The following is a 13,752-nucleotide window of genomic DNA, read 5'->3' on the forward strand; positions in this document are numbered from 1 at the left end:
TCCTGTAAGTAACTATACCGTTTTTTCCAAGTGGTAGAGTTTTGGGGCAAACTTAAAGGCAGGGTATTTTTTTTTTTAGCTGCAGGTTATAATGTCAGAACACAAAAACTTTGTGGTTTTTTAATTTTCTTATAGTAATTTTTCTTTGGTGTAATTCTGTAGGGAGGTTGAGTTCCTTGGTCATCCCCCTTTAGGGGATAAATAGGTTCCAAGTGAAGTTATACAATTTAAATGTGCATAGATGCTTTCAAAACTATCAAGAACTTAGAGCATATTAACCACTGATGTTCTTGAGACAATGGCCACCAAAATTTGGTGCTATTATAGCCAAATCCTGGACTGGGTCTCTAGATAACATTGATAGATCAGGCTAGCCTTCTGTTATCAGTGCCAAAGCTTTAACGTGATTAAAGTGTAAAAATTACCTCTATGATACAAATACAGACCCCAGCCTGTTCATATTGTAAATGAGGCTTCTCACTTGTGCTCTTCACAGTGCTAATGAAATGAGAGAATAATTTCTAATTCTGAAAGTTAGATGTTTTATTTTAAGTCTTAATAGAAACCTCACAAACAGCAATGAGTCCAGGGGTATAAACACAAAAATTTCTGATGGTTCAGTTTATCTCAAAGTAGATTTTGCTGATGATGTTCAAACACGTTTAATTAGATTTTCACTGCCTGAAAGGAATATGTTGAAAAAGATACCATTTCACATCCAAAGCTTAAGCATGGTTTAGAGAAATGTCAAGGATGACTGATAGGTCTCTGATGACTATGGAGTTGAATCCTTTTTCAGTCTAAAGCCACTGTATTAATTCTACAGGATACAGATGCAAGGCATCTAGAACAATTGAAGAATTGTTTGAATAAATAACATGCACAAACTTGTAGATTATGCATTGGGAAATATTTATGGCAAAATTTTCCCTGAAAGACTATTGAAAATTAAATTTTAAAGTTAAGTGGTATGCCTTTTTTTCTCTCAAATGTTAGTGGAAAAGTGAGAGATGTCTTAGCAGGTAGGAATTTGTTTCTTATGGTGAGAATATTGAAATAAACTTTTGAACTTTTTGGGCTTGATTTAAAATATTCATGTATCACTCTTATTCTGCAAAATCCTCTATCTTCTTGACTGGTGATCTGGGTTAAGGGACTGTCAGGAAACAATAAAAAACAAATCAGGTAATTCTTACACTTTTTTCAAGGATGATTATTTAGCTGATTTTTAAGAGGTAGCTATAGGACGTGACCAGCCTTGTCTTAAAGTGGTTGAGTACATTTAAACAATAACTGTTTAGATGCAGTCACTTACAATAATGCCAGGAACCTAAAGTGTAGAGAAAATAAAATTTCCTAAATATTCATGTGAGGAAATAAGTGTATATATAAATGGAATTAAAAGCGATGTACTTATTTAAAAAAAAAACCTAACCCCTCCAACTGTTTCTAACATCACTTAATATCAGAAAAGAATGATTGTATCATACAGAGGATCTACTTTTTCGCATGTTAAGTATTACTAATAATTTTGAACCCACAGCTATCCTTATTCATTAGCTCTTCATGTTTACTAGTCTAACCTTTTCACAATGTAGTCAAATAGTTGCAAGGATGATGTACATGTATAATTACATTGGCTTTAATTTTGATTTTTTTTTAATTTCTGCTTTTAGATTGTATTTAAAAACAACAAGCTTAACAAAGTATAAATGAAAACATTTTGGTGGAAGCTCTTTAGTCACTTTCAAAGGATAATCTACACCTTACTGTGTATAGAGTATTGTAACTGTGGGCTGCAGTCACAGGGAATATGTTCTCCGGCCAGCTCACTCCCTGAGACCGATGGACAGTCACAAGAGAGACTGCCCCCAGATCTCTACGGAGACCTTTCCGGGTGGCGGTGCTTACAGGGGCTCGCAGCTCCCTGCAGCAGACGGCTGTGGCGTGGGTGACACAGCAACAACCCAATACGAGGGACCGAGGTGAAGGAATCAAGAGGGATCACTTGTTTGAGTTCTAAGGAAGGTTTATTTTCCCAGAGGAGTCAGGGATAAGTGATAATAACTGAGGGCAAAAAACTGCTTTTTAAGGAGGGGAGGGAATAAGGGGAGGACACAACTTTTCACCAATAGGAAGGCATTAGGGAAGGAGTGCAGGGTAAGGGCTATCCAATAGAAGCCAACAAGGAGAAGGAGCAAACCTTGCAATCCAATCTTGCTTCAAGGAAGGGATGAAGGACAGGGAACACTCCAGAACAAAAGGCTGTGCTATCTTTGATAGACAGGGGGATTGACATACACTTGGCAGGAAAATCTTGGGGTAAACAACTCAGGACTGAACCATTAGGGAAGCCAAATGGGGTACATGGAATGAACCATTACAAACTTATAACAAGGAATATTTAAAACCTACTACAGAAGAACAAACTGTAAAATAACAGACTACCACAGAGTATCAGAAATGGTTTGCTTGGGTTTTGTTCTTTCCTTTTTTCCTTTCCTTGATTTTTCTTTCAAAGAATGTAAAATTGATAGTTAGAAGAGGAGGTGGTTTGGGTTTTTTTTAAATTTTTTTTATTGGACCGTATCTTCTTTGGAAGCCTTTTCATCATCCAAACAATATATGTTAGACCATGGGAAAAATGGAGGGAAGTAGAAGAGGAGAAAACTTTGTAAAGCATGAGTCTTTAAAGGCTTTATTTCATACAGGTAATAAATTATTAATTCCTTGGTCTTTTACCTTGTCCTCCCTTTTCTTTCTCAAAAGAAAACCCAAGCAAGCCATGACTGTGCAAGGCATCTTTGGGTTATTTTCTGAGAGGCTGTATTGGGTCTGGCTGGGATGGAGTTAACTTTCCTCAGGGTGCTGTGCTTTCTGTTTGTAGGGAGAATGGTATCCATGACTCAGGCATGTTTTGGCTACTGCTAAGCAGTGCTCGAACACCATCAAGGCTGTCTCTCCAACCTTGCCCTGCCCCCAAAGGCTGATAGGCTGGGGAAGGGATTAGGAGGGGACAGAGCCAGGCCAGCTGACCCAAAAAGACCAAAGGGATCTTCCATACCAGATGATGTAATGACCAGAATTAAAAGTGAAAAGGAAGGGAGAGGGGCATTTTTAAGGTGTTTGTCTTCTGAAGTAACTGCTATGCATAGTAAAACCCTACTTCCAAGGAAGTGGCTGGACATCACCTGCCCATGGGAAGTAGAGAATAAATCCTTTTGTTTCCTTTACTTTGGCATGCAGCCTTTGCTTATATTCATTAAACTGCCTTTATCTCAACCCAGAGGTTTCACCATCTTAGTTTCTCCCCATCCAGCAGAGGAAGGAAAGTGAGAGAGTAGCTTGGTGAGCACCTGGCTGTCAGTGAAGGCCAACCCACCACAGAGGGTGTTAGTCTGTGCATGATTTAGAACTGTAAAAGAAAAAGCTTTTGTCTGGTGAGAGGTTTGATTTCTTTAGACTTGCTTTCATTTGGCTGGACATCCAGCAAGGTTTATTATTCTTCAGTTATTAGGTATAGAGTAGAATAGTTCAGTTGGAAGGAACCTACAACAGTCCTCTAGTCCAACTGCCTGACCACTTCAGGACTGTCAAAAAGTTAAAGCATGTTCTTAAGGACTTTGTCCAAATGCCTCTTAAACACTGACACACATGGGGCATTGACCACCTCTCTGGGAAGCCTGTTCTGGTGCTTGACAACCCTCTTGGCAAATAAAGTCTTTTTAATGTCAAGTTTGAACCAGGTGCAGTTTGAACCATTCCCACACATCTTGTCACTGGATACCAGACAGCAGAGCTCAGCACCTGTCTCTGCTTCCTCTGCTTCTCCTCTTCAGGAAGCTGCAGAGAGCCATGAGGTCACCCCTCAGCCTCCTTTTCTCCAAACTAGACAAACCTAGAGCCCTCAGCAGCTCCTCATAGGACATTCCTTTCAGCCCTTTCACCAGCTTTGTTGCCCTCCTCTGGATGTATTTGGGCACCTTCACATCCTTTTAAAATTATACAGCCCAGAACTGCACACAGTACTCAAGGGGAGGCCAAAGCACTGCTAGATACAGAGGCAATAATCACCTCATTTGACCAGCTGGTTATACTGCATTTAATGCACCAGAGAACATGGTTTACCCACTTGGCTACCAGGGCTCACTGCTGACTCCAATTGGGCCTGCTGTCAATCAGCACCCCCAGATCCCTTTCTGCAGGGCTGCTCTCCAGCCATTCATCTCCCAATCTATACTTGTGCCTGGTGTTACTCTGTCCCAGGTGCAGAAGCTGGCATTTGTTCTCGTTAAATTTCATGCCACTGATGATTGCCCAATGCTCCAGTCTATCTAGATCCCCCTGCAAGGCCTCTGGTCCCTGGTAAGAGGCACTAGCACACTTGCTAATGGTGCATTCAACTCCTGCATCCAAATAATTGATAAATATATTGAACAGAACTGAGCTTAGAATTGAGCTCTGAGGAACACTGCTGGTGGCCAATCACCAGCCATATGTAGCCCCATTCGTTACAGCCATTTGAGCCCTGCCCTTCAGTCAGTTCTTCACTCAATGCTGTGTGTACCTGCTCATACCACAGTTGGACAACTTCTCCAGAAAGATGCTGCAAGGGTCAGTATCTAAATCCTTCCAAAAATCAGAAAAACTGCATCTACCACCTTCCCTTCATTCTACTAGGCAGGTGACTTTATTGTAGAAGGATATTAGATTAGATAGACAGGCTTTTCCTTTTGTGAACCCATGTTAACTGTGCCTGATGACTGCATTGTCCTTTACATGTCTTTCAATAGCACCCAGTATGATATTTTCCATCATTTTTCCAGGTACTGGGGTTAGCTTAATAGGTCTGTAGTTTCCTGGGTCTTCCCTCAAGCCCTTTTTGTAAATTGGAATAATGCTGGCTAGCTTCTAGTCAGCAGAGACCTCCCCAGACTCCAAAGACCTTTGGTCAGGGTCCTGCTGATCAAGAGGGGTCTTGCTGTAACATCCACTAGCTCTTTCAGTACTCTGGGATGAATCCTATCTGGCCCTATGGACTTATGAACACTCAACTGATACAGCTGGTACATTTTCAGTGTGCACAAATGGAAAGTCACTGTTCCTGCAGTTGTGGTCCTCCAACTCAGAGGACTGGGCAGCCCAAGATCTATGAATATTATTAAAGACCTATCATTAAATATATTCACTCTCAAATTGTAAAATAAGGCAGTGACTAGACCAAAGATGTGGTAAGATTCCAAATAAATTAGGCTGGCCCAACCAGCTTGAGGATTAGCCTAATCCTTCCAGATACCAATTTGGCCACAGTGATACATGTGTTTATAACCCAGTAACTTGTTTCTTGTTGAATGAAGGTAACATCCTAAGAAAGTAACAGTTAGTTGTAATAATATCATCTTAAAGCACCAGTTAAGAATATTAAAGGATAAAGGGTTTCCAGTCTAGGACCATTACTGTGATTTCACACTTCAAAAAATATAATTTTTTAGGTCATATCAGAAGGAGAATCTTCACAGAAGTTGAGAAGTTGAGTATGGAGCACTTTCAGATAGAACATAAATATAACATTTATAAAGAAATATAACCCCATTTCTTAATATCTTTTGTGTAGGATGCATCACAAGCTGATTTGTTATATACCCTGCACCAGCACCAATCCCATGAGCGGTTGTATGAGGTGTCTCAGCCCTGCCTTGGAACCACCCCTCTGCCCAGCTCTGCTGCCCAAAGGTGGCCTCTGAGCACTTGCATTCCAGGATGGCTACAAGACAATGCTGTAGCTGTTTATCTCATCACCAGGGGAACACTCCCTTACAGGGAGTCCTGTCTCTGGCATTCCTGCTTCCAGACAGTTCAACCCCTTCTGCATCAGGGCCTTCTTGCCCTCCATGGCAGATCTTTTCTTGATCACAGATTATCACTGCCAAGCAGTTACAATTTTACAATTTCACTTTCCCCTTCACTTGCTATAATAATCTCAAACATTTATGTTTAGAATAAAATCTTAGTAACTGTTAAGTCACGGGGTGGGGGGAAGGCGGCGCAAGAGACAATGACCACTCACCCCGGTGTTCATGTGGCTACAGAGATTTTATTTCCCAAGCCCTCCCTTATATAGTGCATTTGAATGATTTGAATGACACAGTCTGGATTCTCTAATTGGTTTGAACTCCACACCCCTTCAGGTAGTGGCCAGTGAGATGCCTGCAGCCTTGGGAGATATTTGATTGGACAAGACCCAAGACCCCTGTCAATCACGGTAATATCTCACCCTTCTTGTCTATAAAATTTTGTGAATTGCTCTCTGTCACCCATCTGCAAGGGCCCTTTGCAAACAGGGTGACAGAGGACAGCATGGGTCTAATTTGCACTGGAGCTGCAGCATTCACTTCCTTGACCTCTTAGGGGAGAATTCAGGCCACAGGCATTATGCTTATTGGTTACAAATTACAACTTATCTCTAAAAGCAGAAAGCTATTTAACCCTTAACCCATTTCACACTTAGAGAAAAACCCAAATATTAAAAAACAGCCTGTAACCCATTTATCCCTTGGAGAAAAATCCAACTCCCAGAAAACAATCTGTAAACAGGAAAAGAGTTTGTAAACATGAGAAATAATTTGTAAACAAATCAAGTCCTTATATGAACTGTCCATGAGGTAGGTGATCATTTGTGATCTCATAGGGTTATTGTACTGTTATATGATTTATTGTAAAACATGAGAACATCCTACTACTTAAGACTCAAAAGAGGGGGATGTACCTTCAACCTTTTTTCTTTGTATAATAAATAAAAATAGGAACAAAACATGGAATTTGAATACTATTACTTAGGGGGTTACTGAGGGAGTTTCTTTTTCCCTATGAGGACTTGAAAAAACCTCTTCCGGACGAGGCTTTTTCATTTATCCCAATGGGAAAAGGGTTTAACTTATGCAAAGTTTCATCTGGGTTTACTAATATATTTTTCTTTACCAGCCAGGTTCATGGTTTGATCAGGGCCATGAACTTGGTTGGGAGAGGTTTTCTGTATTTATATTTTAAAAACAAGCTTTTATTAATACCTAGTGCAAGAAGAATTTTTAACATGAATAACAGTGCAAGCGATATACTTTTTTCCCTTTGTTAGAAATTAGAAATTTTGTTATTTACTTTAATAGATGACTTTTAACTTTTAAAATTATGACAAGTGGCAGAATTTCAGTTAAAAAACTTTGCAACTGATATTTGCTTATGATAAACTGATGTTCTATGTGTACCTCGGTGGATATTCTTTGAATCTTACCCATTTGTCTTGAAGCAATGCAAGAATAATTACTAGGAGTACTAAGAAAAGACATTTTAATACACATACTAGGGTTTCTTTAAGACACAGTAGTACCTGCCTGAGATAGAAATATAATATTTTCCAAATAACTTTAGCAGAACTAGCAATCACAGGCTTATCAATTTTGGTTTTAGCAAATGCAAACAAGAATAATAAATATTGTACTATGAACTCTAAGGCAGATTTTACAAACAGTTGTACATTTTTGTAACTCTTGTGTGATAACCCTTCGATATTTTTACTCTTGGCATATGTTATTAGTTTATTAGAGTCTTTGAAATATGAAAACCTTGATATATCAGGAGGCAAAGTGGTTGTGAGGCTCCTGAGAGGCGGAAACCCAGTGTTTGTTTTTCTCCTCACCATCCATTTGCAGGGAAAAGCTGGATTCTCGCTGGACTGGGTGAAAGGGTGGTTTGATTTCAGCTGTTGTGATGCAGTTATCCCATGTATCCGGCCCCATCTCTTCGGGCAGACTTGATTGTTTCTGCTCTTACGGCACCAAATCTTTGCATGCTTTTTTCCTCTGCCTTTAGCCGGACAGGCTCCTCGCAAGGGCATTTCCCACGCTCTACTTCTGGGTTTGACGTGTGCAGGAGCTCCAGGTGGTGACGTTCCCAGACTCGGCCTTGGGGGCAGGGTCGGAAATGAGGCCACTCCCACTAGAGGCACGGCTGTGTTCCACGGAGGCTGGCTTGGGTGCGGGGCCCTACCCCCTGACGCAGGCGGGATCGGGGGAGTAGGCACATCCCCCGATATGGGCGCAGCCAGGCTCCATGAAGGCGTGGCTTTAGAGCCAGCCCACTCGGTCTCCGGAGGGGGCAGTCTTGGCGTTTCCATGGTGATGGGAAGTGTGGGCGGCCCCGTAGCAAATGGTGGGGAGGTGGTCTCAGCGGCCGCATGGCACGGTGTCCCGAGGGGGGCACGAGCGGCCGCCACGTGGTCTGGTCCTCCACAACAGGGCGGCATGGTGTGCGCGCCTTGATTGGCAATATAGTGGCCCAAGTTGGCTGCATTGTGATCACAGCAGTCCGGAGTGGATACGGGGCATCTCGGAGCTGTCGGGGCTGCGGCGGCCGCCATCTCTCCACGTGACCGGATTGCGCAATCGGCCCCTCCGCCTCCCGGGGGCAGTGCCGGCATTCGCGACACGGGCAGCCCTCGGATTGTCTCATTTTTCTGAGATTCCCCCACTCCCCGGAGCTGTGCCGCTCCCCACAGTCGCTCCGCAGCAGTCAGCCAGAGTCCTACTGCTGCAGGGCACGTTTTCGCAGCAGCCAGGTCCTGCCGGCTCCCTGGTCAGTTCCGGCTCCCACGCGGGGTTGTACAAAGAAGCGGCTACGCTGCTGCCCTTGCCCTTTTGCCTCTCATATTCCAACTGTTTTAGCAAGTCCATAACTACTGACAAGGCTTTATAGCACCGATGGCTGTGTCCTCACCATTAGAGGCTGCAGCAAGTATATATTGTTCAACCTCCTCCCAAAAGGATAAATTTAAAGCAGTCTCTTCGGACACATTTAGTTCATGGCTCTCACACCATGTGAGCAAAGTTTGCAGAGCTCGTTTTCTATAATTAATCTCTCTTTTTTTAATTAAGCAAATCCATACCTTTAAGGTGGAGTTTTCTAGTGTTGTAGTCCAGGATCCCATGGTCTCGATAATGATTCTAGTCCACAAAAACAGAGTTTGAAGCCACATAGCACTTTCCTCTGTCTTCCGAGGGGATTTTTTGCTGCAGTTTTCCACTGCCTGTGGTAGATTCACCACAATTCCGCTGTCTACCCAGCAAAGTCCCAGATGTACATCGTGCTGGCTCTCCCGCCATTATGGCTATCATGCCGCTTCCCAGTATTTATGCTGTCTATATCCTGGTTCTGAACCGATTTCTGGCTTTTACGCCGTTCCGGCTATTACGCTGTCTGTCTCCTTTGCTCTGTGCCTGGCTATGGCTAAATCCTGATCACTTCATGGGTCACCAAGTGTTAAGTCACCGGGGTTGGGGGGGAGGGGCGGGGGGAGCGGCACAGGAGACAATGACCACTCACCCCGGTGTTCATGTGGCTACAGAGATTTTATTTCCCAAGCCCTCCCTTATATAGTGCATTTGAAAGACTCGGTCTGGATGCTCTCATTGGTTTGAACTCCATGTTCCTTCAGGTACTGGCCAGTGAGATGCCTGCAGCCTTGGGAGATATTTGATTGGGCAAGACCCCTGTCCATCACCGTAACAACTAACTTAAATCTTTTCTTTGTAGGTAGAGTGATTTACAGTACAGTGGGTTTGAGTTAACTGATGTCAAGAAAACTTAAATGTGTTTACCTGTGAGGAAAGGGCAAAAAGGACTTTATTAAGTAAATACTACTTCTTATTTCTAACCCAATTCTATTCAATATCATCCTAGAAGGAACAGAGTGCTAGAAATAATGTCAGCAAACTGAAGATTAAGGGCGGTGTCCTGGTTTAGGGCACATTTGGAAGAAAACCTCTGAAGGGGTTCCTCTAGAAAGCAGATTCAAGCGGCCCCTCCCCCAACTGGTTTGGGAAAAGATTTCCTTGGAGAAAAGTGGAAAAAACCTGTTCATTTAACAGGCAAAGCATTCACCAGCACAAAAAAAAAAAAAAAAAAAAAAAAAAAAGGAACACTATTAAACAATAAAATCTCTTAACAATCTGAAGAGATGATAAACTCAGAAAGTCCTTCTCGTGGGTTGCAGCTCAGCTCACCCAGTCTGTTATCAGTCCCTCTGGTGCTGCAAATGCCATGGACCAGGCCCGGCCCAGTGGGCCACAGGTGTGAGCTCCCAGTGCTCATCTGGGTTTTCAGTCCAGAGCAGGTTTAAACAGTTCCAAGAAAAAGAAAAAACACAGTCCAGGGAATTTCTCTGCCTCAGCTAGCTAAAAACTAACTAAAAAGCAAAGGAGAGCTCTCTCTCGCTGTCCATGCTGCAGTCAACACAGTCCAGGGGAAGGATGCAGGGAAGCAAGCACAGTTTCTGATAACAAACTCCGCGCTTCTTCTCTCCCCCCCTTCACTCTTGGAACCATTCTTAAAGGCACAAAACTTATTTCTGGGCTAAACAGATGAATGGGGATACAAGCATCATAAAGTCACCCCAGGACAGGGCAGCCTGGCATCACAACTCTTTTAATGCAACATAGAGGGGTAGAAATTTACTACAGTTCTGCTTTTCATATAAATGTATGTGTAGCAGATTTTTGTACCAGTGTATCACTTTTTAATCTTTTGTCCACAAGGAATGTTTCCCTGTTCATGTCATGTTTTCTGACAGTGTTATATACATAATACACTTTATCTCTGTAGCTAGTTAGTAGAAACCAGGAGCCACAACCCAAAAAGCAAGAATAGAATGACACCATAAATCTGACCAAACAAGGAGATAACACAGTAACAAGCTGCTAATAAAGCCAAATATTGCAGCCTGAATTGCTGCTAGTAAAGTCCAAAGTAAAGAAGCAAAAAAGGCTTTTGCATAATATCCATAGATGTTTAATTCAGCCGCGTGGTGAGATGTTCTCCTCTCAGACACACACTCCTCCCATGGTCCCCCTCTCTCCCCCAGGGGCCTCCTGGCTGACCCTGGTCTCCGGGCAGTATAAAGGTGAGGCCCAATCAGGGAAAAGAGAGGGAGAGCCTCAGGAACACCTATGTTCAGGCATAGGAACAGGGGAAGGAGCCAATGGGGTGTAACTTAGGAGAAGCCCCTCCAGGGCCGCCACAACTCCCCATTTTTTATATTATTAAGAAAGCTTTTCTGAAGGATCAACTCAATTAACACAAAATGACAAAAACAATCAAAAGCTTCTATAAGACAATTTTCAAAATGCAAACAATTCTGAGTCTCCAATGTCCAAACAGATTTTCTGGAGTGTCTTAGAGCTGGCAGGAGGGATGCAGGGTTTTCTTAGCACAGTTTTTCAGGAAACTGAGTCAGGAGAAGGTTTCTTCAGCAGGGGCTGTTTCTCTGTCTCCTGTGGTAAAGTGGTCGGCTGTGATAGACTCTGCACAAGGTAGTGTAGGTGGTGGTGTGCCTGTTGGAAACTCCAAATAGAAATCATTACTTTAAGAAAAAGATGTTTACTTTAGGGAAACTTTCCTTTCTTTCCCTCCTAATCACGCTCCCTCTGGTATTATAAAGGAACTCTGGGGAAAGGGATTAGTGGAGGGAGACCATGGGAGAGGAGAAAGGGTGGTAGGAATTTGTGGGAACATAAAAAAGGGGTAATAGGACAATGGAAAGGAAAAGGGGAAAGTGGGAGGGGGGCAGGAAGGCCACAGGAATTGGGAAAGGGTATTAGAAGAAGTGAGACTTCTCGGACTGGAAGGTTCTTTCATTATCGACATGGGCTTTTGGATGCAGGACAGGTCACCTGTGTTCTGTGCTCTTCTTGCTTTTAGGCTGTTGCTGGGGCTTGATGGCTGTTGGTTTTGGGTTCTATTTCTTTGGTAGGAGTGTGGAGGACTTCTATGATATAGATAATATTTTGCAGGTTTGTAGTCTGGTGCATGTTTGCTACCTTGCACTGGAACTTCACCAGGTCCTGTCACATCAGCTGCTTGGGGGTCTTTTCTTCCTTGTATTATATTAAATTCCACAATTTCTCCATCTCCTAGACTGTGGAGGTATTTCCTGGGGTTATTCTTTTTTATAGCAGTCTGATGAACAAACACATCTTCTTTGTTATCATTCCGGGTTATGAAACCGTATTTGTTTTTTACATTGAACCATTTTACTGTCCCCAAAACGTTCATGGCAAGGATTTTTTTACCTTTGCCAGTGGGTTTGTGTTGGTGTTTCTGGATGCATTGCTGGTGCTGGTGCGCTGCCGTGCGAAGTTGGTGCCGCTCCCGGCGCTGGCGGCCACGCTCAGGCTCGGCCCCCTCCCGGGGGTCTGTCTCAGCTGGTGCCTGCGGGCACTGCCAGTGCGGGGCTCTCAGAGCAGCAACGGTGGGCAGGGGGCAGCAGTTTTGCTGCCAGGACTGCGGTTCTGAGCCATCCCTCGGCGGGGCTGTCTGCCTGCCCCGCGACAGCGGCGCCCCAGGTCCACCAGTTTCGCTCGCCTGCCCTCGGCCCTCATGCAGCAGGTTGCCGCGGGGCGGGCTGGACAGCGCGTATCGGCTGGCTCGCTCTGGCCTTGCTGACCGCCAGCGTGGTGGCTGCGGGTTTTCCGCGAGGGCAGGGGGGGGGCGCAGCGGGGCACGGAGCGGCGGCAGCCCTGTGTGAGGGGATACGGCTCTTGCCACCACCACCACGTCTTGCAGTGCTATGGCAACCGAGGTAAACACATCCGTCAGAGAAGGCGTGGGGAGCAGAGGGTGGAAGGGGAGACCCTGCAGCCCTTGCCATGCGGTCTCCACCATCTTGGGCAGCAGGAGTACAGACAGGAGAACTTGGGAGAGTCTTTCCTTGCAACAGAGGAGGGGGTGCAGGGGCACGAAGAGGGGAACACAGAGGAGGGGTTTTCAGCTGGTGTTCATCTTCAAGACTGAGAACGCATTTCATCATCATACTAAATAAAAGACGGAATTCTGTGTTAGTTTTTGACCTTTTCCAAAATACTTCCAAGAATTCATCGGTGTAATATATGTTAGAAATAATTAATGCTATCAAAGAATGTATTTTATAAAGATTGTGAAACCCAAACAAGTCTCTGACCACAAGCAGCCCGAGAGGCGGATGTCTATTCAAACTCCAAAATTCCTGGAGTCGGCTAGATAACAATCGTCATTTTAGCCCAAGAATAGACACACCCAATGCGATGATCACCAGTATCTCGAGTCATTGGAAACCGCCTAAGAGCAATCATTGCCCTGTGGATAACATCAATCAAGATAGCCAAAGTCGCCAGGAAGATACATGTGAATACATGACTTCCCGGGAGACGGCCTTTGTCCAGCTCTGCACAGTGAAAGAACCAACCATGAATGTTTAGAGTTACAAAAGAAATTGGAACTCCTTCGCCTCGGGCACAATAAACTGTATAAAACCTCGTTGCTAGAAGCGACTCTCATGAACTTGTAAAAGAGGTCGGATCCAGGTTCACCCAGCGCCGATCCCGGGCTCGACACTGTCTCTTTGGCTGTAGTGGTTTTGAGGACCGTATTTTGGTCGCGCAAAAAGATAAATAAATCTTTTAGCATTTTTTTATAATTTGGCTTTTCGATTGATCATTTATAACAATCGGTTAGGAGTAAGTTCCGGGATATATAAGGAAAATGCTTAAATAACCACTGTACAAAATACTTAAACTCTTCCTCTGAAAAGCAAAACTTTTCTTGAAGACTTTTTAAGGTAGAGGTAAACTTCTTGTTGTGCATGGGTGAGTGTTGTCTCCATCTTAGCCCAGTCTCTTTCCAACACCCGAGAGTACAAGGAGGAAGGAACTAAAATTTCAAACTCAC

Source organism: Molothrus ater, chromosome W, assembly GCF_012460135.2.
Source record: "Molothrus ater isolate BHLD 08-10-18 breed brown headed cowbird chromosome W, BPBGC_Mater_1.1, whole genome shotgun sequence".
NCBI classification, from domain to species: domain Eukaryota; kingdom Metazoa; phylum Chordata; class Aves; order Passeriformes; family Icteridae; genus Molothrus; species Molothrus ater.